The 25,212-nt window shown below is 42.9% G+C and overlaps 1 protein-coding gene and 1 long non-coding RNA gene across 6 annotated transcripts in view; one reads left to right on the top strand and one right to left on the bottom strand.

Annotated features, from left to right (window-relative positions):
- LPAR1 (lysophosphatidic acid receptor 1) overlaps positions 1–25,212 on the bottom strand; it is a 172,131-nt gene that overhangs the window by 47,417 nt on the left and 99,502 nt on the right. The window lies entirely within an intron of this gene.
- On the top strand, positions 15,406–22,026 carry LOC117351302. Of its 3 annotated transcripts, none has more exons than XR_004537383.1 (3): positions 15,406–15,501; positions 18,380–18,513; positions 20,206–22,026. It is a non-coding gene; the product is annotated as an uncharacterized LOC117351302 (long non-coding RNA). The 3 variants fall into 3 exon arrangements; XR_004537382.1 differs by lacking the exon at positions 15,406–15,501 and adding an exon at positions 15,831–16,175; XR_004537381.1 differs by lacking the exon at positions 15,406–15,501 and adding an exon at positions 16,888–16,949.

The following is a 25,212-nucleotide window of genomic DNA, read 5'->3' as shown; positions in this document are numbered from 1 at the left end:
AACGACTACAGCAGTCCATGCGGGGTATTAAGAGGAAACTAAGGTCTCCTTTTAAGAAGGTGCGCTAACATTTTTAGCGCACGCACCGGATTAGCACGCGAGGAGGCGGTAGCGGCTAGCGTGTGTGGCATTTTAGCGTGTGCAATTCCGCGCGTTAAGGCCCTAACACGCCTTCGTAAAAGGAGCCCTAAAGCTTTTTGCTGTGAAGGAAAAATTTGTGCCCTGACTCCTTACTCTGCTAAGATTCAGTTTTCCCAGTATTTTTAAGACATAATAGAGCTATAAAGGAACATGCAGGCTCCAAATCGTGTTTAGCTATTTGAATTCCGCTTCTAAGGAGGGTGGACATTGGGAACAGAGCCCACAAGAATGGAAGAGAAATCATCCTTGTCCTGGGCTCTTTACCCTGTTCATCCAAGGGACTTCAGGAGAGGAGGAAAGCCACAAGCAGAGGAGACCATGAGAAGTAGGTCCTCAAAAAGCCACTCCAAAATAATCAAGAATAGATCCCTGGCGTAGCCCAAAAGGAGTGCCAAGAGACAAGTTTCTTTTTTTAAAAATAAAAAATTCTTTATTCAATTTTTAAACTACAGAAGTGCGCACAAATAATACACTTACATAGAATATTAAAATAAAGCACAATAAACTTACAAAAGTTTATAAAAAGGAAAATTATTTTCCCCCCCCCACCCTTCCACCTATTAATCAACAAATAGATACCTTCAAGAACATTCAATATATACACCTTAAACCAATTCCAAAACGTACCCCCCTTCCCCACCTTCCCAACCTGGATGTGCATATTAAAGGAACATCTAAAGAGATCAATCTTTACAGTATTTAGTTAACGGTTCCCAAACATCCATAAATTTCTTGTAATTTCCCTGCTAAATGGCCATGAACCGCTCCATTTAAAAAATATAACAAAGGGATTCCCACCAAAATGTGTAATTTAGTCTATCCCAATTTTTCCAATTTTTTTAAATAATCTGCAATGGCAACCCCTGTCATTATAAAGTTTCATTTTTGATATACTGTTTCCCTTTCAGACCTTTCGAAAATCTATGAAAACATTACTATTCCAACAGTATTTAGATAACTGTTTCAGGGAAATAAATAATTTTGTTCATTAGTCGGCAGGGAATCTTATTCAACAGATGACAGGAACTCTTTGACTAATAATTTTAGTTTATTTAACTCAAAAAAAATCTGTCTTGTCCGATGCTTATTTTGAGTTGAGCTCCTTTTTAGGAGATGCTATGGTATATAAATCTAAATCTCAGATTAGATTAGATTAAACTCATTCATATATATCTAAGAGGGGAAGCTATCAACATGAGCTACGGTTAAATCAGGTTGATTTAGCACATCAAATTATTTTAGCACAGAATCTCATTTTATGCATTGAGACCTTGTGCTAAAATAACCTGATGTGGTAAAATGATTTATTTATTCAATTTTCTATACCATCTAGCATCCAGTGGTTACTACATGGTACGGTTTAATATTAAAATGGGTATAGAGAGGGCTCATTTAAAAGCAAAGGTTCTAGACTTTAAAAAAACTAACTTTGTTCGGATGGGGTTTACGTCAAGGAATTGTTGTCTGGGTGGGAACGTCTGGAAGGAGTGGAAATGCGGTGGGCAAAACTGAAAGGAGCGATTGTAAGGGCGACAAATCTCTTTATGAGGCAAGTAAGTAAAAGTAAGAGAAAAAGAAGGCCGCTTTGGTTCTCAAAAGTAGTAGCTGGGAAGGTAAGGAATAAGAGGTTAGCTTTCATAAACTACAAAAGATTGCAGAAAGAGGAGGACAGGCAAAAATATCTGGAAAAGTAAAGAGAGGCTAGTCGTGTAGTCAGGAAAGCAAAGATGCAAATGGAAGAAAAAATAGCTGACACGATAAAATGGGGAGACAAGACATTTTTTAGATTTATTAGTGATAGGAAGAAGTGCAAAAGTGGCATTGGGAGACTCAAAGGTGAAGGGAGGAATATGTAGAAGCTGATAAAGAAAAGGCCAAATTGCTTAACAAATATTTCTGTTCTGTGTTCACGGCTGAAGCACCGGGAGTGGGACCGCAGAAGACAAACGTGAATAGGGATGGAAGAGTAATAGACTCTGATCTATTTTCAGAGGGTTGTGTTTGTGAGAAGCTAGGTAAAATAAAGGTAGACAAAGCAATGGGGCCAAATGGTGTACATCCGAGGGTGCTGAAGGAACTTAGGGAAGTTCTGGTAGCTATGCTGACTGACCTTTTCAATGAGTCTCTAGAGTCGGGAGTAGTACCGGAGGACTGGAGAAGGGCGGATGTGGTCCCTCTCCACAAAAGTGGAAGTAAGGAAGAAGTAGGGAATTACAGGCTGGTAAGTCTGACTTTTGTGGTAAGCAAATTAGTGGAAACACTTTTAAAACAGAGAATGGTCAAGTTTCTGGAATTGTGTGGATTCACTAGAGGTAGGTCTTGTCAGACAAATCTGATCAATTTCTTTGACTGGGTGACCAGAGAATTGGATAGAGGATGTGCGCTAGATGTTACTAGTGGTGTGCCTCAAGGTTCTGTTCTTGGGCTTGTTCTTTTTAACATTTGTATAAATGATATTGCTGAAGGGTTTTCGGATAAGATTTGCCTCTTTGTGGATGATACCAAAATCTGCAATAGAGTAGACATGTCGGATGGTGTGAATAACATGAAGAAAGACCTGGCGAAGCTTGAAGAATGGTCTGAAATTTGGCAGCTAAAAGTTAATGCTAAGAAATACAAGGTCATGCATTTGGGCTGCAAAAACCAGAGGGAACGGTATAGTTTAAGGGGTGGAAGAACTTATGTGCACGACGGAAGAGCGGGACTTGGGTGTGATTGTATGTGGTGATCTTAAGGTGGCTAAAAAGATTGAAAAGGTGACGATGCAAGCTAAAAGGATGTTAGGTTGAATTTGGAGAGGTATGGCCAGTAGGAAAAAGGAGGTATTGATGCCTCTGTATAACACTCTAGTGAGACCTCATTTAGAATATTGTGTACAATTCTGGAGGCCGCACCTTCAAAAAGATATAAAAAGGATGGAGTTGGTCCAGAGGAAGGCTACTAAATGGTTTGTAGTCTTCATCATAAGGCATATGGGGACAGACTTAAAGATCTCAATCTGTATACTTTGGAGGAAAGGCAGGAGAGGGGAGATATGATAGAAACATTTAAATACCTACGCAATGTAAATGCGCATGAGTCGAGTCTCTTTCATTTGAAAGGAAACTCTGCAATGAGAGGGCATAGGATGAAGTTAAGAGGTGATAGGCTCCGGAGTCATCTAAGGAAATACTTTTTTACAGAAAGGGTGGTAGATGCATGGAACAGTCTCCCAGACAGAGACTGTGTCTGAATTCAAAAGGGCCTGAGATAGGCAAGTGGGATCTCTCAGAGAGAGAAAGAGATAATGGTTACTGTGGATGGGCAGACTGGATGGGCCATTTGGCCTTTATCTGCCTTCATGTTTCTATTCTCCCAGGAGAGCTCAGAACGGTTTTCATGAATTTAGTCAGGTGCTCAAGCATTTATTCCTGTCTGTTTTGGCAGACTCACAATCTATCTACCATTTAACATTAGCCTGCTTTCACAAATTCCTCACTAAGTGGTTTACAGACTACAAATGATTTAAATCAGTAGTGAAAAGGACATGAAAAGGGAATGGAAGACTTTTCCAAAATACGCAGGGCATCCTAGTTTGCATAAATTGTATGTAGTATGGTATTAGTTTTAATAATCAAACTCAGGAAATAACTAGGCTGTAAATTTTCTAAGTTTCCCATCTTTGCAAATCTGGCTAAGGATGAAATAAAAAGAAAGTGCCAGAGTTTGAATACTTCGCCAGAGGATTTGTGTGCCCTGTTGAAGAAATAGGCTTTACTTTCACTTAGAAGTCTAAAGACTCAGCACTTCTTTCTGGCACCAGATGATAAGTCTTTCTAAATTTATAGCTGTTTATTTCTGCCTAACAGGAACCTTGTCTTTTCCTGAAAAGATCTGTGTTCCTCTTAATTGAGTTTTATGCTTTCCTTTATTGCTTCCACTGGAGATGACCAAAGGATTCCAACTTTGAACTATAAACACGTATGTACTCTGACCGCAATCTAGGTGTTCAGTGCGAGGCTGGAAAGAAAGCAATGAAAACCTTTCGGTGTTATCTACCCATTAGATTCTTAGGTGACTGGCAGGTGACTCTATACCACTCTTCCTCTTCTCGGTCCCTCCCACCTCTCCTTTTAGCCCTCTTTTCCTCACACCCCTACAGCCATGCATTTCTGCCCCATCATCTCACTTTATGCTCCCCACCCGTCTCCTCTTTCTTATTTTTGTTTTATCATATACTGCTTTGCTGTTTTTCCGACCACGAACCGCCGACCAGGAGAGGACAGCTTGAGAGGCAGGAAAGGGCAGCCAGAGTGCCGGCGAGTGACGGAAATCACTCGCTGTATGCTCCGACCGCCTCTTCCTGTACTAAAGTTGGGCCTCACTAATCAGGAGCTGCTTTGACACACAGCTCCTGATTGGTAAGGCCTGACTTTAGTGCAGGAAAAGGCGGTCGGAACATACCGCAAATGATTTCCTTCAATCGCCGGCGCTCCGGCTGCTCTCTCCTGCCTCTCCCGCTGCCCTCTCCAGTCTCTCCCATGAAAAACCATATTTGCGGATTTTCAAGATTTGTGGGGGTTCCTGGAACGGAACCCCCGTGAATATCGGGGGAGTACTGTATATCAAGTTTAAATGAAAAAAAATAAATAAATAGTAGAGAGGGTCTGTGTAACAGGACCAGAATTTGCAGCACTCTACCAGAATACAAAACTTCTAGAACCAGATCTGCCAAGTCTCCTGCTTTGGTAGGTCATTTCCTGCACTCCTGCCAAAGTGGGAAATTCTCCCACTGAGCCACTGCCACCACTGCACTGCTGCTGCTGCTTCCAATGAACAGCAGCGGCAGCAAATCAAGAAGATGCAGGCTTGGGGATGCAATATTCAGGCACACACTAATGGTTCTGCTGGTCCTCTGCCCCCTCTCCACTCCCCACCCCCCCACCCCGACATCATTTCCTGTTCCAGAGCAAGGGACCAGCAGAGCCTGGAGCTCCGCATTTGCTTCTGTTTGGTTTGCCACCACTGTTGCTTTTCGGAAGAAGCAGAGAAAAGACACCACATGAAAGGGGGAGGGGGAGAGAACTAGAAAGGTAGGAGATGTTGAATGGAAGGGGAAGGAAAATGATGAAAAGAAAAAGAGAAGGTGGATGAAAGAGGGGAGAGAGCGAGTGAAGAGGGGAAGAGAAAAAAGGGACATACTTGGAAAAGGAGTAGAGGAGTAGAGGGAGAGAAGATGTTGGGGAGATGTATGGAGAGAGAGAGGGGAGACGATGGCTGGAAGGAATGAGAGAGCGAGAGACTGGATGGAAGGAGAACAAAGAAAGAGGGGAGACACTAGATAGAAGAATTGGGAGAGAAAGAGGGGAGATGGCTGGAAGGATGGAAAGAGAAAGGGGGAGATGCTGGATAGGAGAGACAGCATTAAATGCAGTCCTGTCTGCTATTATAAGGTGAAACAAAATAACACAAAAACACTTATTTTACATTTTAATGGCATCTTCATTAAAATGCCATTTATTATAATGTTTTATAGTACGGGCCCTTTTTACAAAGCCATGGTAATGAATCCCAATGTGGCAAATGCAACACAACCCATAGGAATTGAATGGGCTGCATCACTTTGCCACGTGGGAATCGCTACCACTGCTTTGTAAAAGGGCCCCTAAAAGTTTTGTCTTATAAGGCAGTCTTATTGCACTTTTCCCTTCCTATTGTTTTTTTCCATATATGGTTCTCCTCTGTACTTTAAAAATACTGAATTGGAGTTCTGTTCCCTCTTACCTTTTGTATTAGTTGGTCTGTAAGTCTATTTGTCTAACTCATTATTTTAAATTGTATGTCTAAATATATGTTTATATTTTTATCGATTTTGTACCTCGCTTAGTAAAACTTAATAAGAGATTCATCAAACTCAAATAAAACTTGAAACTTAATAAAGAACTTCAGAAATTCAGTGTTTGCACACAATGACTTAGATGTGGTCCTTTTACCAAAATTGGTATTGCATTTTTAGGGCTGGTTCAACCATTGGGCACAGCTAGGCAGTTGACTAGGTTGGCAGGTTCTGGGAGCTGTAAAAAGCAGTTTTATAGGACTTTTCTGGGACAGATGCTAGTAGGATGATCAAAATGTTTTGCGTTTTATTATCTAAATACTGGGGAAGGTGCTTATTAGCTTTGTACTCTGAGCCAGACAAGCAGAAGGAACTTTGGTGGTCCTGAAATATTTTGTAAACTCTCATCTTTGAATAATTCTTAAGCTAGCCCAATAAAAGAAATTCACAAGCTGGCGTGAAACGATATTTATGTGAAATACATCCTCACATCACTGCTGTGTTTTGCTGATGCTGCAGTTCTGCTGAAGATGCTGTATGCATTGAACGTCTGTGAAGCATCCTAGATGAGGCATTTGTTTGCTTAAGGTATAGTGTAACTTTGTGGGAATGGAAGCAGGAAGAACTGGCATTCCTTTGTAAAACATGACTACTTCCTTCCAGGAAACAAGAAAAGAAACATCGAAGTTTATGCTATAGAGGCAAGATTTTCTCTCACCCATTGCAGAATTTACTGTTGTACATATACTTTTCCTTTGAAATCATGCCTATCTGCCACTTTCAAATAATATTATTCATTTTGTGCTCATTTAACTACATATTAAAAAAACTAACTTCAAATTCCACCCCTAAATTTGGTGGTATGAGTCTTCCAAAGTTCAAGCCTTCTTCTGGTTCACTCCTTTGTTCTGGAATTCCCTTCTTCTGTGATCCTTGAACGATTTTATCCACAATTTAAAGCCTTTCTAAAAATGCACCTATTTATGCAATCCAACTAGGCCCTGACAGCCTAATTCCGCAATCTTGCTTTTGCTATAGAAAACTATCCATTCTAACTTTATTTCCTTTTTTCTTTTTTTTTCTTTTTTAATTCTTTATTCCTTTTCAATATTTTCAATAAGTGCAATACAAATTAAATACATTTTATATTTAAGACATCACTTAATATTCTTTCAAGAAACAAATCAATCTATATCCCTCCCCCCACCCTATCCTTTTTTCTTTTCTTATAATGAAATTGGCAATCTTTTTGGCTTGAATTATTTTATATATTATTTATATCGCTTTGCTACTGCACTGAGGAAAGGCAATTCATTAAATCACCATAAACCATAATTTCAATAAATTAGATGTCCATGTCTTACTTGGACTCTGGGCCTGCCCTCACTCATGTTACCACATAGCAGAGACTTGAGTGTCAGCAAAATGACTATGCATTATTCTGTACAGGCATGTGTAAACAGAATGATGCATAAATGCAAGGTGGGTGTTTAAGGGAGCAAAGCATGGGAGGGGCATGGGAAACGCTGTCCCTTACATGCGTAACTTTCAGAGTACTCTTGTTGCATTTAGATGCCTGTAGTTGTACTAGGTCTACAGCTGGTCTAATTGAGGGTACATAAATGTTAGGTGAACTGATACAGGGTTACACTAGTATTGTATAACAGAATCTGAGCGCCGAGGTGCTATTACAGAATAGCCACTCGCTCCTTGACACCAAGGTGCCTAAATGGAGGTGTTTATCTATAGAATTATGCCTGCAGTGTCGCTAAATATTCTAACAGACTGTCAGGATAGTCCAAAGGCAAAATGGAGAAAAGACAAAAAGGAGAAAACCCCTAAGAGTGATACAATGAAAAAGAAAATGTAGGGGTGGACCAAGAATCCTCCAACACAAAAAGGAGAGAAAACACTAGCGGGGAAAAAATGGTAAAAATATATAAAAATGTATTTAAAAAATTACACCCATATAGCCCAAAAGTCAAAACAGTTTGACACCAAGGACTATATTGTCAAGCCCTGATTAAAACAATGGACTCAACACAGAACTGTGTTTTGGCGAGATACGTCTGCCTCAGTAATCCCATATTCTAATGGGTAAAGGGGATGAGACTTGCATGCTGCTTTTTCTGTGTGGTTTACACACAATCAAAGTGGTTTATATGTTTTAGACATGTACTTATTTTGTACCTGGAGCAATGAAGTGTTAAGTGACTTGCCCAAAGTCACAAGGAGCTGCAGTCACTGTAGTGTCCAACTGACACATCAGAAATGACATCCACGGAGACACTGTATGCACTTAGGATCGTGACACGGGTACAACCAACCATCATAACTATTTGGATAAAGTTAGCCAGCAAGAAGCCTGTATAATTAAATCATATGGCTATCCAGGTATACCTGGAAAGAAAAATCACAAAACCTGAAGACGCTGTAGTACACTATTCATTTATTTTTTTTTAGGACAGCATTATCTTGAATCTCTTCATAAAGGTGATTACTAAATCCCAATAAATAAATAACACATACATTTCATCACTGCCCATTGAGCTAGTGGTGGTCAAGAGGGCATTCGGAAAAGTTGAAAGGGGACAGATTCAATACAAATGCCAGGAAGTTCTTCTTTACCCAACGTGTGGTGGACACCTGGAATGCGCTTCCAGGGGACGTAATAGGGCAGAGTACGGTACTGGGGTTCAAGAAAGGATTGGACAATTTCCTGCTGGAAAAAGGGATAGAGGGGTATAGATAGAGGATTACTGCACAGGTCCTGGACCTGTTGGGCCGCCGCGTGAGCGGACTGCTGGGCATGATGGACCTCAGGTCTGACCCAGCAGAGGCATTGCTTATGTTCTTATGTTAGTTCCTCATGGCCAAGGCGGATAGGCATACCTGGATACTGGTGAGTTTTTGCTCTTGCTTTAACTTAGAAAAGATTGTAAGGCAATGTGGAAGGGAAGCAGATGATCATTTTCACTCAGTATTTTCTCAGAAATTACTACTTGGGCAGAGCAAGATTAATTCTTCTGTGGGCTCTAGACATACCAGTACACTAGGCCCTCTGGCCCTGCCTCCTCCCCACTCCCTGTCCATGCTTCCATTTATTTACCTACTTACTTATTTACTTCTTTATTTCTTCTTCTTTTTTCTCTCTCCTTATTTTAAAAACTTGGGTGCCCTCCTGATCCTGTCTTGGGCTGCCTCTGAACAGATTAAGAACGTAAGAATTGCTATACTGGGACAGAACGATGGTCCATCAAGCACAGTATCCTGTTTCCAACAGTGGGCAACCCAGGTAATAGGTATCTGGCAAGATCCCAAGGAGTAAAACACATTTTATGCTGCTTATCCTATGAAAAAGAAGTGAATTTCCCCAAGCCTTCTTAATAATTGCCTATGGACTTCTCTTTTAGGAAATTATCCAAACCATTTTTTTAATCCTCACTAAGCTAACTGATTTCACCACATTCTCTAGCAATGAATTCCAGACTTTCATTATACATTGAGTGAAAAAATATTTTCTCCAGTTTGTTTTAAATCTGCTACTTAGTAGCTTCATCGCATGCCCCCTAGTCCTAGTATTTTTGGAAAAAGTAAACAAGTGATTCACATCTACCCTTTCCACTCCACTCAATATTTTATAGACCTCTATCATATCACCCCGAACCCTCCCTTCTCCAAACTGAAGAGTCATAGCCGCTTTAGCCTTTCCTCATAGGGAAGTTGTCCCATTCCTTTTTATCGCCCTTCTTTGTATCTTTTCTAATTCCACTACAGTCTAACCTCGGTTTGCGAGTAATGCAGTTTGCGCGTGTTTTGCTAGACAAGCAAAACACTCGAGCAAATCATGCCTTGCAAACGGAGCGTTGACTCGATTTGCGAGCTCCCCCTCGAGAAATGGCATTACCCCCGCCCACTAATGCTCCCTCCCCCCAAAAACCGGCATCGCTCACCCCACTACCACCGCTTGCTCAAGGCCCAGCTCAGGCAAGAGGCAGGATCTTCGGGCACCGGCACATCCTGTGGGTTGGTGCTGCGTGCCGGTGCCAGATCAGGTAAGGGCTTGTGTTTGGGAGGGCAGGGGATGCTGGTTCACACGGGGGGGGGGGGCATTCGCAAGTGGGGGGGCAATGCCAGTTTGTGGGGGGGGGGGCGATGCCAGTTCTCGAAGGGGGGGGGTGGAAGCACGCCAGTGGCCTCGGTGGTGGGGGGGTGAGGTGGAGCAGCGCCAGTGGCCTCGGAGGAGTTTCCCTTACTTTCGCTTTGATATACGAGCACTTTGCTTTATGAGCATGTTTCTGGAACAAATTATGCTCGTAAACCAAGGTTCCACCGTATATCTTTTTTTGATATGCAGAAACCACAATTGCACACTGTATTCGAGGTGCAGCCAAACCATAGAGCAATACAAAGGCATTATAACATTTTCTTCTTAACTAGGGTTACCAGATGACTGGATTTACCTGGGCATGTCCTCTTTTTAGAGGACTGTCCAGGTGTCCGGATGGTTTTTCAAAACTCGGTACTTTGTCTGGGTTTTGAAAAGCTTCCAGCTCGGGACCGCGTCAGGAGGGCATCTGCGCGCATGCAGAGGCAACCCGTTGATGTCACAGGCATGAGTGCATGCATGATATCATCGCATCACATCTGTGCATGTACAGATGCCCTTCCAATGCAGTTCCGAGCACAAGAAGAGGTGGGGGGGGGCAGGGTTGGGGCAGAACAGGGTGAAACTGGGCAGGCCTGGGAGCAGGGCCATGGGTCTGGATTTTATGATAGTAAAATTTGGTAACCCTAATCTTAACAAAGATGGATCTAGAGAAGAACTCCAGATCCAACTTTACTGCGAAGAAAAAAAAAATCCTACCTTCCAAGGCAAGTCAGTAGAGCAGAGGATCCAAGGACATGGCTGACTAGTTAAACGCCAGGTCCTCTGCAGCTCTGAATATAAGGCAATAATCAAACACTGCAGCTGGGGGTTTAAAAAAATGTGGGCCTTGGCATTTCAGTATTTGGCCTGCATTTTTTGAACCAAGTCACTATGGTTGTGGTTAGTTTGTGAGAGAGAAGAGATGAGAGATGAGTTCCTAATGAGGATTTCAAAGAGAAACCCTTCCCTCTACCCCTCAGGTCCGCAAAAATGAACTCTGTAGCCTTCAGAATCACCCCTGAGGATGGTCCATGAGAATCCCCACTCCACATTTATTCCAAACGCCATTTCAGAATCCTACTGCCTCTTATACAAATTTCAGTTTTATACTTTTTCCTGAAAACTATCTTCCTCATTCTTTTCAAAGACGACAATTCAGATTTTTCTTGGTTTGCTCTTGGCCCTTTTTTTGCCCATAGGCACCCTCAGCTCTTAGAATGATGTTGTCCGTAGGAGTGTGTACCTTTCTACAGTCTCCATGACAGAGAGTTTGTAACAAGCTACTGGAACTACATTACGGTACGTTTTATGTATTATAATATATATTGAAAAGCTAGATTACAGAAGAAAAGGCCTACTGAAAGAGATCATGTGGAATAAATTTAGGCTGTTGGCAAGAGAGCACTAGGAGCAGGCTGTGGGGTTTATGCAATAGAACTCACAGAAAAGATATCAAGAAAACAGTAGGAAACTGTGAGCTTGGGTTTCAAAATGGAACTCCAAAAGACCATCAATGCCTTAGGAGTGGAAAAAAAAAGCCTAGTGGTTAGAGCAGCTACCTCAGCACACTGAGGTTGTACGTTCAATTCCCACTGCAACTCCTTGTGACTCTGGGCAAGTCATTTAACACTTCATTGCCCCTAACCACACACAGGAAAAGCAGTATTTCAAGTCCCATCCCCTTTAGATATCTTATAGTTTACCACCATGGCCATTAGAGCAAAAATAAGAAAAACACCCATTGAGTAGCACACTTTTGTTAGACTTTAGTGTACAGTTTTATTAGGATATACAGAATGGGGCTCATAATCGAAACTTAAACACGTCTGAAAACCTGCCCAAGTCGGCACTTGGTCATCCTAAAAGACAGGTTATCCACGTGCCAATAATTGAAATGGATTTTTAGATGTATCCAGGGACTTTTTAGGCCTCTAAATCCCGCTGTATACCCAGAGCTGAAAGAGGCTTTTCTGAAGGTTTTCTGCCGTCATCTTCTATGTTTCTATGTTTCTATGAAGGAGTGGTTAGGGCAGGATGTGGGCCGACCTAGACTTAGTTGTTCTGCAGGGATAATCGAAGGTTTGACGAAACTTGCAAGGCAAAACTTATGTTGCGAGCTAGACAAAGTAAGGACAGATATATGATCTAGAAACAGGGACGAAGTGTGAGATAATAAAATTTACGGACGACACCAAACTATTTAGAGGAGCTCGGACTAAAGAGGACTGCGAAGAATTGCAAAGAGACTTGAACAAACTAGAGGAATGGGCGACGAGATGGCAGATGAAGTTCAACATTGAGAAATGTAAAGTACTACATGTGGGAAGCAGAAACCCGAGGTGCAGCTATACGATGGGAGGGATATTATTGAAGGAGAGCACCCAAGAAAGGGACTTGGGGGTAATGGTGGACATGACAATGAAGTCGACAGCACAGTGCGCAGCGGCTGCTAAGAAGGCAAATAGAATGCTAGGTATAATCAAGAAGGGTATTACAACCAGAATGAAAGAAGTTATCCTGCCGTTGTATCGGGCGATGGTGCGTCCGCATCTGGAGTACTGCGTCCAATATTGGTCGCCGTACCTTAAGAAAGATATGGCGTTACTAGAGAGGGTTCAGAGAAGAGCGACACATCTGATAAAAGGGATAGAAAACCTTTCATACGCTGAGAGATTAGAAAAACTGGGACTCTTTTCCCTGGAGAAGAGGAGACTTAGAGGGGATATGATAGAGACTTACAAGATCATGAAAGGCATAGAGAGAGTAGAGAGGGACAGATTCTTCAAACTTTCGAATAATAAAAGAACAAGAGGGCACTCGGAAAAGTTGAAAGGGGACAGATTCAAAACGAATGCTAGGAAGTTCTTCTTTACCCAACGTGTGGTGGACACCTGGAATGCGCTTCCAGAGGACGTAATAGGGCAGAGTACAGTACTGGGGTTCAAGAAAGGATTGGACAATTTCCTGCTGGAAAAGGGGATAGAGGGATATAGATAGAGGATTACTGCACAGGTCCTGGACCTGTTGGGCCACCGCGTGTGCGGACTGCTGGGCACGATGGACCTCTGGTCTGACCCAGCGGAGGCACTGCTTATGTTCTTATGTTCTTATATAGAGCCAAATAGGTATCCAAAGTGACCAGATAACCACTGCAGGACAAAGCAAAGATCCCCACACACTCTCCCCATGTTCACAGACCCCGTTGCACCCCCACAAAGTTCGGAATAAAACCATACATACCTACCTCTAGAACATCAACATCTGACATAGAATCATAGGAAAGTCTAGTAGAGCTGCACAGAAGTGGCTTAAGTAGTCGGGGGAGGGGGGAGCGCGCTAGTGAACCATAGAGAGAAGGACCCAGGCTCATAAGCCACTCTAACCACAGCATTAATGGTGGAAAATGTGAGCCCCCCCAAAAAAAAAACACCTTATTCTATTGCCATTTAGTTGCCACTTGCAGCCATAAGGGCTATTGAGGTTGTACACAGGTGGGTATAGTGGGTTTTGGGGGGCTCACTATAACCTATAAGGGAGTTCTGGTGAGATGTTTATGTGGTACCCTTTTTGTGAAGTTCACAGCAGTGCCCTGTAAGGTGCCCCACTGCTCTGTTGCCATGCCTGGGTGGCCAGTCTATCATAATGCTGGCCACTCATGTCCAAAATGTCTTGCTCTAGCCATTTGGGACTTGGATGAATTTTTGGTCAAGAATGTGGTATAAAGATAGACATAGTGGCGGTCTGGATGATCAGAAGCCTAGACATACAAAGAGACGATTTTTGGGAAAAAAAAATATTTTGGACATAGTTTTTGAGAATGGACATTTTTCCGCTGCAACTAGTGCCCTACATCCAAATCGGATAGACGTTTCTTTTGATTATTCCCCTCCATGTCTTTTCCTAAAATGTATAGTCTAGCCTACTGTCAAAAACATTTGTTTTCATCTTTGAAAAGAGATTTTACTCTGCCTCTTTGGAGCTGAAAAATTCGCTATTATTCCTGTCGAGCTTTTAAGATAATTTGAGATTTACAGAAAAGAATGGGTAGGTTTGCTGTGACAATCTTTAATTCCCATAAGAAAATAGCCTGAATTCCATTGCCTGCTGAGGATGAGGCAGAGCATTAGGGTTTTGATGAGAAGAAAAAGGAAAGGATAATTCAACCTGCAAGACTCTAAATCAAAGAATCCTTTATAGAGGCCCACTTCAGAGAGAACGCCAGGAGAAATGCATTAGAGTAAATGTGGTACTTTTTTCAACCAGTACACACTGGATGAAAGAGTAAAAATCTAACCCACAATAACAAACAGAGAAAAGAAATCTTTGGACCTTCTCCATGTGATTCTGGCAAATTCTACATGGAAACTGAGATGTGCTCTGCTCTTTAACTTGAGCATTGGCAGTTTTTCAGTACTCAGACAAAATGAGCATCCCTTCTGTGCACACCAAGTTTGAAGAGGGGTGGGGGGTGACTCCAGCTGGTGAATGTTTTTACGGGGGGGGGGGGAGGTACAACTGTCCATTTACAAGAACTTTGCTAATTGCAGTTCATCTGGATTTCTTTTTAACTTGTTTTCCTCATGCTTCAGAAAATAAGAATGGGAGAAAATAAAAACCTGATTCATGGAGTTTTTTTCCTAGAGGCAAAGAATAGAAACCAGAGACAAAACCTTTGATAAATCATTCTTAACCTGTTTTAAAGCTGGCCATTCACCTTTAAACCAGTGTAAAGAGAGAATTTTATTTCTATCCTGTGATCATAAGAACATAAGCATTGCCATACTGGGAACCCATCAAACCCAGTATCTGGTTTCCAACTGTGGCCAATCCAGGTCACAAGTAAGATTTCAAGTAAAAAAGATTTTATGTTGCTTATCCCAGGAATAAGCACTAGATATTTCCAAATTCATCTTAATAATGGCTTATGAATGTGTACAAACTATTTTTAAACCTTGCTAAGCTAACTGCTTTTACCACATTCTCTGGCAACGAATTCCAGAGTTTAATTACACAAGTTGAGTTAAGAAATATTTTCTCTGATTTGTTTTAAATATACTATTTAGTAACTTAATTGCATGCCTCCTAGTCCTTGTATTTTTTTGAAATAATAAACAAGTGATTCACATCTACCCATTCCACTCCACTCAATATTTTATAGTACAATAGTGCTGCCCAATTCAAATTGATTCACCTATTCAGTTTGTTTAAAAACAAACAATGTACTCACCGATTCAGGCCTGCTCTTGGGCATTTCCTCTACCAGAGTCCTTCCTTCTGAAGTAACTTCCTATTTTGCAAAGTTTCATCAGAAGGAAGGACTCTGGCAGAGGGAAAGCCCAAGAGCAGACCTATGAGGATCAGCGGCGAGTGCTGAGAAGGCCGAGAAAATAGTAGGGTGGGGTGTTGTGCTGTACTGCTTTCTCTGCTGCTGCTGTTGGATCTCTTGGGAGGGTCACTGCCACCACCACTGCTGCTAATGGACCCATGCGGAGGGGGGGGGAATGTTTAAGGTGACCATACGTCCCATTTTGAACGGGACCGTCCCGTTTAAAACCCTGAAAGAGCTGGAGACACAGCTTTCTTTACCTGCTGCTGCTGCTGCCACTATCACTATTCGTGATCCTGCCCCGATCTCTTCCTGTTCCTGCACTTGGATTCGCCAGTGCCGCCTCAACCCGCCCCTTGGAGCAGCACTCTCCTTCGTAAGAGGCTGACCCAGAAGCTTTCTCTCCAATGTCAGATTTCACGTCGGAGAGAGGCTTGTGCAGGGCCGGATTTAAAGATGGGCATGTGCCTCGGGCCTGAAAATAACAGGGGGGGCAGGGCTGGTGTTAGGTGTTTCTTGGCCGCAGAACAGCAGCGGGAGCTGGAGCGGGCTGGACGATGGGCGCTCGGGGATGGCAGAAGCAGGTGGCGGGTGCCCAGAGGAAGAGAAGACGAAGGAGGAGGGACGGCAGCAGCAGTGCTGGTCGTGGACCTGTCACCTTCTCCCCCTGCTCAGCGGCGGCATGTCTCTGAGCGGCCGAGGAGTTCTGGCCTTAATATGGAGCCGCTGCCGGTGGCGCAGAGGTGCGGCCTCCTTCCCCCTGGATATGCTTGTTAGCAGCTGACTGCCCCAGGTCGTGCGGTTAGACTGGAGAGTTGATCCGGGGGCAGTTTAGGGGGGGAAACTCCAGTGCAGAGTTGGCACTTAGCATGTGTAGGGATGGAGGGGGTGAAAAGAGGCTCCACTAGAGAAATATCAAGGTGTTTGAGGGGAGGGGGGGTGACAAGGATGGCCTTGTTCTCTCTAGAACTACACAAATTGCTATTTACATGATTACAGTTTGTATACATATGTTATTTCTTGTGCAAATGAGATAGGTCTTTATTAAAAAAAATAATTTTTATTGAAAAATTTTCATATTACAATAAGAAATCAATGTAAAGGATAACAAGTTTATATGACATGAAAATATTCAAGAATACTGTACAGCGTCCAGCAAAAGAATAGGAAGGAGGCACTGGGGGCACTAAGGACACAGGACAGAGGCACTGGGGGCACTAAGGACATGGGAAGGAGGCACTGGGGGCACTAAGAACACAGGACAGAGGCACTGGGGCACTAAGGACACAGGACAGAGGTACTGGGGCACTATGGACACAGGACAGAGGCACTGGGGACACTAAGCGCATGGGAAGGAGGCACTGGGGGCACTAAGGACATAGGAAGGAAGGAGGGAGGGAGGGAATAGAAAGGGACAATTGCTGGGCCTGAGTGCAGAAAGAAAGAAATGAAAGAAAGGATACGCAAGGTCAGAAGGAAACGCAATCAGAGACTCATGAAATCACCAGACAGCAAAGGTAGGAAAAATGATTTTATTTTCAATTTAGTGATCAAAACATGTCAGTTTTGAGAATTTATATCTGCTGTCTATATTTTGCACTATATTTGTCTATTTTTCTATAGTTACTGAGGTGACATTGCATATTTTAAAGTCATCTGCCTTGACATCTTTGAACCCCCCCAAATATAAATGATAGTTAACATTTTCTCTGCATATAGTGTGCTTCATAGTTTTAAAAAATTTTATGGTTACCATTATGAATTAATAAGATATTATGTGTACATGAAAAATGAATGGAAGGAAGAATCTGGGGGAGGGATTGGGGGCAGGGCTAGGGCAGGATTGGGGTGGGGTGGGGTGGGGCTAGGGCAGGATTAGGGTGTAGCTAGGGTGGGATTGGGGGCAGGACTGACAATAGATGTCCCCTTTTGATGAAAAAAATAAATGGTCACGTTAGGGATGCTGCATTCCACCTCTGCTGCTGATGGACCCGGGGGAGAGAGCTGGAAGTTGGAGGAAAGGGAAGAGGATGCTGGACCGGCAGGGGGCAAGGGGGGCAATTTGACTGGCTGAGGCTTGAGTTGGTGGGAAGAGAGAGAGGGCGATGACCAGATAAGGTGAGGGAGCTAGAGGACAGGGAAGATAGAGGGAGCAGGCCACATGGGGTGGATGGGGTGCTGGACCCTTGGGAGGGAGTGCTGACCCTTGGGGGGTGCTGGACCTACAGGGAGGAGGAGAAAGAAGGGAAGGTACAGAGATGGATGGTGAGCACGGAGAAAGAAGAAAATTTCAAATGGGCAGGAAACCCAGGCAAGCAAGTTAACAGAAGATAAACAGAAATCATAGCCTGGGACCAACGTGATTTGAATACTAAAATGACCAGACAACAAAAAGTAGAAAAATAATTTTATTTTCTATTTTGTGATTACAATACTTCAGATTGGAAATGTGTATCCTGCCAAAGCTGACAGCAAGCGCGAGCTAGAACCTAACAATGTTTGTTTTGTTTACATTTGACAATGTCGGCTTGGGGGTTGAGAAGGCAAAGCGGGGTGGGATGAAGAGGCTGCAAAATAAATCCACCAGCGTCTGACATCACATTCAAAGGTCCTTGAACCAATCATAAAAAAAGATCTTAAATTATAAAGAGTAGAGATGGGTATAAGACCTGCAAACAGTTACCCTTAGTGGGTTGAATGAAGAATTGGAGTGGATGGCCTTGATTTAGAATGAGATAACTACCTGATAATTGGTTTGAGGACCTTTAAATGTGACATCAGATGCTGGAGTCATTTTGGATTGCAATTTGCAAATAACTATGGAATGGCAAAGTGAGCTGAATGAAATTGCAATTGTAAAGAATGTTTTCTATCTATGTTTGATGGTTTTCTATCTATAATGATGGTTGTTTTTTTGAGAGGCTGACAATTTATTCTTATGTTTTAGGAGGAACTTCCCTGATGCAGCCTCCCGTTGGCAAAACATAGCATTATCATAGAAATCACATCTAGGAAGTAACGTTTGTTATCAAACAATGGTGTAATAAGAAGCAGTTCTTATGAGCATGAAGATACACTAAGGTAAGTGGAATTTGACTTTTGAATTACTATATTGAAAGTTTTGAAGCATTATAAATAATTTATCTTATGGACTGATGACGAAGTGGTTGATACCCGACAAGCTGAGAATTGGATTTGAAGATCCAAGAAAGTTAAGAATATTATAATTATGTAGTATCCTGTATCGATTATTTGTGTTGTTTGCTAAGGTTAGGATTAAAAAGACTTTTGTAAGCTCACACTACTATTTTCGCTATATTTAGAGCAGTGGTCTCAACCTTGCAGCCCGGGGGCCACATGTGGCCCGCCAGGTACTACTTTGAGGCCCTCGGTATGTTTATCATAATCACAAAAGTAAAATAAAACAGTTTCTTGATCATATGTCTCTTTAGCTATAAATGACAATACAGTCAAACCTCGGTTTGTGAGTGTTTTGCAAGACGAGCAAACCGAGCGTTGATTCGATTTGCGAGCGCCCCACTGATAACTCAACTAGGTTGTAAGCTCCGTGAAGCAGAGTGTCTCTGTTTTGTGTGTCTGTACACATCTATCAGCTCTATAAAATGTATTTAATTATTAGGATTTATTTACCATCTTTTTTTGAAGAAATTCATTCAAGGTGGTGTACAGCAAGAATGACTTAAACATCCAGATGGCACATTATGGCATAGTGTGCTACTTCTGTTGTCAATGCAACATACTAAAATAATATACTAGACAACACAGGATGAAGTGGAGGAGGAACATGATTAGCATGAGAAGCATGATTAGGGTTACCATATTTGCTAAGCCAAAAAAAGAGGACAACTGACAACGCCCCTGCCCCACCCCTGCTCATGCCCCACCTTATCCTACACCTTGTCCCACCCACAGTGCCATGCCCTGCCCCACCCCTGCCTCTCCACTAGTCTCACCCCTAAACTGCTCCCCCCCCACCCCCACCCCCACCCCCACCGCACAGCCTGTCTCCAGCTCTCCACTCAGGCCACCCCAGAGTTAAGTAATGCTTTTGTGAGTTTCCTTGTCTCCAGTACCTTCTCTGGTGCTGCTGCAATTTATAAACTTTGGCCAGCTGGCAGCGTTAGTGATATGATCCTTCTGCTGTCGACCTGCCCCGGAAGCATTCAATCTGCAGCACTTCCTGTTCCCCTGTGGGCGGGACGCTGCAGAGTGAAGGCAGGAGGATCACGTCACTAACGCTGCCGGCTGCTCAAAGTTTTTAAATTGCAGCAGCGCCATAGAAGGTACTGGGGATAGGGAGACTCAAAAAAGCATTACCCGACTCCGGGCTGGGGGTTGGACTGGAGAGAGCGAGTCTAAAACCCGGACAAACTCCCTCCAGTTCAGGAAACCATCTGGACATCCAGACAGTCCTCTAAAAAGAGGACATCTCTGGGTAAAGCCAGACATCTTCTATCCCTAAGCATGATTAACTTAAGGGAAAAGTTGCACATGAAGTCATAAAAGGTGCATATGTCTTAAGCAAGTCCTACTGCAGTAAATGCTGCTGGTTAGTCCTTCTGTGTATGACAAGCTAGTTAGTTGTTTCTTCCATCAAAGGCCGGAAGAAAAGCAGGCTTTCACTGCTTCCTGAAGTAGAGGTAGTCTTGCATTAGGCAGAGCCTTTCTGGGAGTGCACTACAAAAAAGTTTAATAGCAGTCGTATTTTCTTCCAAAGTAAATATTTCTAACATGAAACATGCTTTTTGGCAGGTGTCTCTGCAGGCAAGCTCTCCTCCTTGGCTTTGTTACAAACTGGAGGCCCATGAAAAAGACAGGAAGGAGAGACGAACAAAGCTGATGAAAAAGACAATCCAAACAGGATGAACTGCCACAACAGCACAGTTCGTGAGAGCCATCTTTACACGTTACCCTTCCCCTTTCTTCGCACCAAAAAGCTAAACTTCAGCAATTGCCTCAATCTGATCTTGGAAGCATTTTCATGTTTTTAGGGGGGTTTCTTAACTACTCTAAAATAGCTTCCAGAACACAGAAAATGCACCAGTTTTTAGAATACCATTAGGTTCTATGTCACATGTTTTGTACAGCGTTCCCATGACTCTACACGTGACCTTCAGAAAGTGGCTTAACCTCTTCGAGTTTAAACTGAGAGAGTGAGCTTTTAAAAGACAGCAGCAGAGCACAGAAATGAAATTAGGTACTGCATTGGGGCACAATAAGCACCAATTCTATAACAGCATGTAGGTGCTGCTTTGGTATGACAGAAGTGACCATGATCACTTACAACACCTAAAGGCACAACCGATAGCATTCTATAAGTTGCACATGTTGTTTATTACCACACCGATGGTCCTGCCCATGCTTGGCCTGAATGAACACCCTCTTGCAGTTTGTGACAGGGAAAAGCCAGAAACTACCAAAATGCCTAAGTTTCAGTCTGTATCATGCCCTGTCACTGAGCAGAAGTCCAGCAGTAGTATTACTAAGTGCAAGCAAAAGGCTACAGGAGTTAAAAGTGTCCCTGCGCCTAGAGCTTATTTGCCCTTATGTGAGAATCCTGTTATCCAGAACCCATTTCCAGATTCTACATTTCCTGCTTTAGACAGAACTGAGAGAGAGGGTGGGGTGGAAAAAACGACACCTGCAAACACACCAGAACAGGCTCTAATGAGAGCAAGCAGGCTTCCTGACAAAAAATGAGAGCCTTAGCTGCACCTGGAGTTGCAGTTAAAGCGATGAGAGATCTGAAGCTAGGGAGGAGTGGCTCCATTCCCAAGCACTGCTCAGAATCCAAAGGGCACTCGCATAATGCCCTTAGAGTTTTCAGCTACTGCAAGGAGAAAAGCTGACCAAAGAAACCTGGCAGGAGGACTTTCCAAACCCAGTCAGGCAGATAAGTCTTTCCAGGGCATAAACCAGGTATCAGGAAGCCTAGAAGTAGACATGATATCTGTATCTGGGGAAAGAGCAGCTGAGCCAGAACTTGATGTGTGTACAAGTGATGTTAAATGTGCCTCTGTAAGCTCTCGAGTAAGTGGGGAAATGTTGATGTGTGTGCTGTGTTATAAGAAATTAACTTAAAACATTTCCAGAGCAGTCTCAGTAACATAAGAGAACTGCCCAGTGTGTGTGTATGTTGGGGGGGGGGGGGGGAATGTTAACTCTTTCCTACCTAGTTCTCACAGCTACCATTTGCGGTGCTAAGGCTTGGAGAAGTCAAACCTACACTTGATTCAAAGCTCATTAGAGGGTTTTTGTTTATATGGGAGGAACAAAATCTTGGGAGGTTTGCCCCTTCCCTACGGAGTCAGTAAATATCATTGAGGCTCAGTGGATAACTGAACCATAGGTTCCAGGTGAGCAATTAAGCACACAGCACATATGAGAGAGAGATAGTAATTAGTAAAGCACAGAAAATGCCTTGTGAATCTAGATAGTAGCAGTTTACCTTTGGAGAAGGGAAGGAAGGTAAAGCCATATACCGTATTTTCACATAGATAACGCGCACCCGTGTAAAACACGCACACGGGTATAGCGCGCAAAAAACACATATTTATGTACATAAATTTTTATATACCGCGCACACCCGTATACCGCGCATGCTGCCCGACTCTCCTTTCGCCCGCCCCGACTCTCCTCTGGAGACCCTGACTCTGTTTTCGCCCGCCCCGACTCTCCTTTCCTCCTTGAAGTTCTGTCCCTACCCTGAAAGCCTGATGCCCCCTCCCGACGTCCGATTCACCCCCCCGCAGGACCGCTCGCACCTCCACCCCGAAGGACCGCTCGCACCCCCACCCGAAGAACCGCTCGCACCCCCACAGCCTCACCCCCCTCCCCCATGGAGAAGCTGTCTACCTTGTTTCCGGATGCCAGCGAGCCCAGCTGTTTCCTCTGCCGACGGTCCTGCCCCTTCTCTGAGCCCTGCTGTGCTGCTTTTTCTTCCGGCGGTCCCGCCCTTTCTCTGACATCAGAGAAAGGGCGGGACCGCCTGAAGAGGAAGCAGCGCAGCACAGGGCTCTGAGAAGGGGCAGGACCGCCGGCAGAGGAAGCAGCTGGGCTGGCATCCGGAAACAAGGTAGACAGCTTCTCCATGGGGGAGGGGGGAGGCTGTGGGGGTGCGAGCGGTTCTTCCGGTGGGGGTGCGAGCGGTCCTTCGGGCTGGGAGTGCGAGCGCTCCTTCCGGATGATGAATTGGGCGTCGGGGGGGGGGGAACTATGTAAAAAAAATTTTGTACAACGCGCTCACGCGTATAACACGCAAGGGTATGCGCGGTTTGTAAAAACCACGTATAACGCGCGCGTTATATGCGAGAAAATACGGTAATAGTCCAGGGCAGGGCACCGTCTTGCCTGGAACTTAAAGAAGCTAAATTTGAAAGCTTACTATGAACTGTTTGATACAGCTTATGTGAATAAAGTTTGGCATGAAGCCGTGGTATTCAAAAAGTCCCAAGATTTGTGGGACTGTATTCAGCTGCTATATTTTGGTGGAATACAGAGGGGAAAGTGTGCCACGTGATTGTGTTATAAACTGTGATTTTTGAAGCAGCTTGCAATTCACATGTGGAAAAGTTGTTCTTGCTTGATTTTGGGAGTTTATGATTTTAGAACAGTTTGGTGCCAGGTGAAGTCACCCGTTTGGACTTTAATTTTGCTGCAGTACTCTGAGTGAGGGGAAATAAAGAAAGTTAACGTTTTTGCATGGGTTGTTTTTTTTTTTTGGGGGGGGTTCCTTTTGAGTCAGCAATCATACTTTGGTCACTCCAGTAATCCGCTCAGCTGGTGCGGTGCTGAGGATTAAGGTCCAGCAAACTACTGTCCTTATCCCCCATCACAAGTTATACACCATAGTATGTACATGCTTTGGCACATATCTGACTCCTATGTGCCTTATTTTGCCCAGCACTGTGAACACCGATGTTTCCACAGAATAAATCTAAGTTTATTGGAGGATTTACTACCCCACCCATCAGAGGAGTAGCTAAGCGGCTTTACAATCTAAAAAAAAAGAGCGGACATACTAGACAAGCACAATAGGGAAGCGGGGATAACTACAATATCAAGGAAAAAAGAGGGGGAAGGGAAGCACAACAGGTAGTTATGTGACTCAAATACACTCCTCACAGGCCCCAAGGTCAGCTGTTAGGCATCAATGAAAAGATAGACCAGATTTAAATTGCAATAGGGAAGGAAGAAGCTTAAGGCGAAGTAGCTATTGGTTCCTATGCTCTGAGCCCTGGATGTAAAAAAAATAGAGAGTTAAGTCAGTTAAGGCCCAGAAAGAGGGAACAAGAAGTCGGTTTTGCTGTGAGGAGAAAGAACTCTGTAAGACCAAAATGGGATCAGTGAGCGGGAGAAAAAAAGAGGGCTTCCTTCAGGAGTAAGTTTCATACACCAGGACAAGAGTTTTATAGGTGATATAGTGAATGATTGGTAACCAAAGTATATCTTTCAATAGGGGTGTGGTACCATCAGGCATGTATCTTGTGTCAAGGGATGTATTGGATCCTCCCGGAGCTTTTGGACAGTTTGCCTGAGTGGCGGCTTCTTGAGAAAAATCTGATGTCTCTTTGAGTTAAAGAAGTATCAATTCCTAGTGAATCTATTGTTTTTATGCACATCTAGGGGTGGGAAGATGGGTTTGGGTTAAGGAAAGGGTAATCTTTTGAACGGAGTTCAGTATAAATTATAATTGCAGGTTATAGGTAATGTCATATTTATTGCACATGTATAAGGGGGAGGGGTTTATATTATTGGTATGTCCATACAGTACATAAGTGCTTTCAAGAATGTTAATTGATTAATAATCTGATACACTTGTTGTAAAATGTTTTTATAAAATCAATTAAAAAAATTTAAACATCGAGAAAAAAAAAATAGGGGTGTGATATTTCTAATGATATTTCAAATTAGAATGAACAGAGCCTGATTTCAGGACACTAGTTTGGAGAGCAGATTAGAACAAAAAATAAAACCGCCAGTCCATAGCAATCAAAATAGAACTAAGAGCAGATGAATACTGTATATAAAATTATTTGTTTAACTGATTTTATCGCCACCCAACGTGAGAATCAACTCAATAAGCTCATAATAAACTTGCAAAGGACTTCAATAAATCCCAATAAAATTCTATAAATCTCACAAAATACATATTAAACTTGCAAGGTGGGTATATCATAGCAGTATCAAGTTTTCAAGTTTTATTAGGATTTTAGGTTTTACAATCAGGTACTCAAGCATTTTCCCTATCTGTCACAATCTATCTAACGTACCTGGGGCTATCGAGGATTAAGTGACTTGCCCAAGGTCACAAGGAGCAGAACGGGGTTTGAACCCACAACCCCTGGGTATCTCATTTTTTTGTTTACCTCTGTGGCATGGATATAGTTAACTTTTCTTGGATGCATAAAAGTTTGTATGGGGGAAGGAGAAACATGAAAAGAGCGGCATATCCTGAAAGAGCCGTGTATCCTGTATGATAACGAGGAGACCACTGAAAATACTATCAGTTTCCCCAAAGAGGCAGAGGATTATCTGAATATGTGTTAACTTTAGTTAAATAGAACCAAGCAACAAGTTATTTCAAATATAAAAATATTCCCAAACAGCGAGAATTTTAGGGCCTAAGATCATATACAAATATAAAAACACCACATTTCAAAGATTTTTCACACTGACAGAAATGTTTGGCAATGAAGATCATTAATAAGTTTAACTTACAATTTAACAGGTAAGAATTTGGCCCTAAGTGGCTCTATG

The sequence above is a fragment of the Geotrypetes seraphini genome, chromosome 1, assembly GCF_902459505.1.
Source record: "Geotrypetes seraphini chromosome 1, aGeoSer1.1, whole genome shotgun sequence".
Taxonomy (NCBI): domain Eukaryota; kingdom Metazoa; phylum Chordata; class Amphibia; order Gymnophiona; family Dermophiidae; genus Geotrypetes; species Geotrypetes seraphini.
Note: the sequence above shows the minus strand (reverse complement) of the source record. Positions and strands in the feature narration are given on the sequence as shown.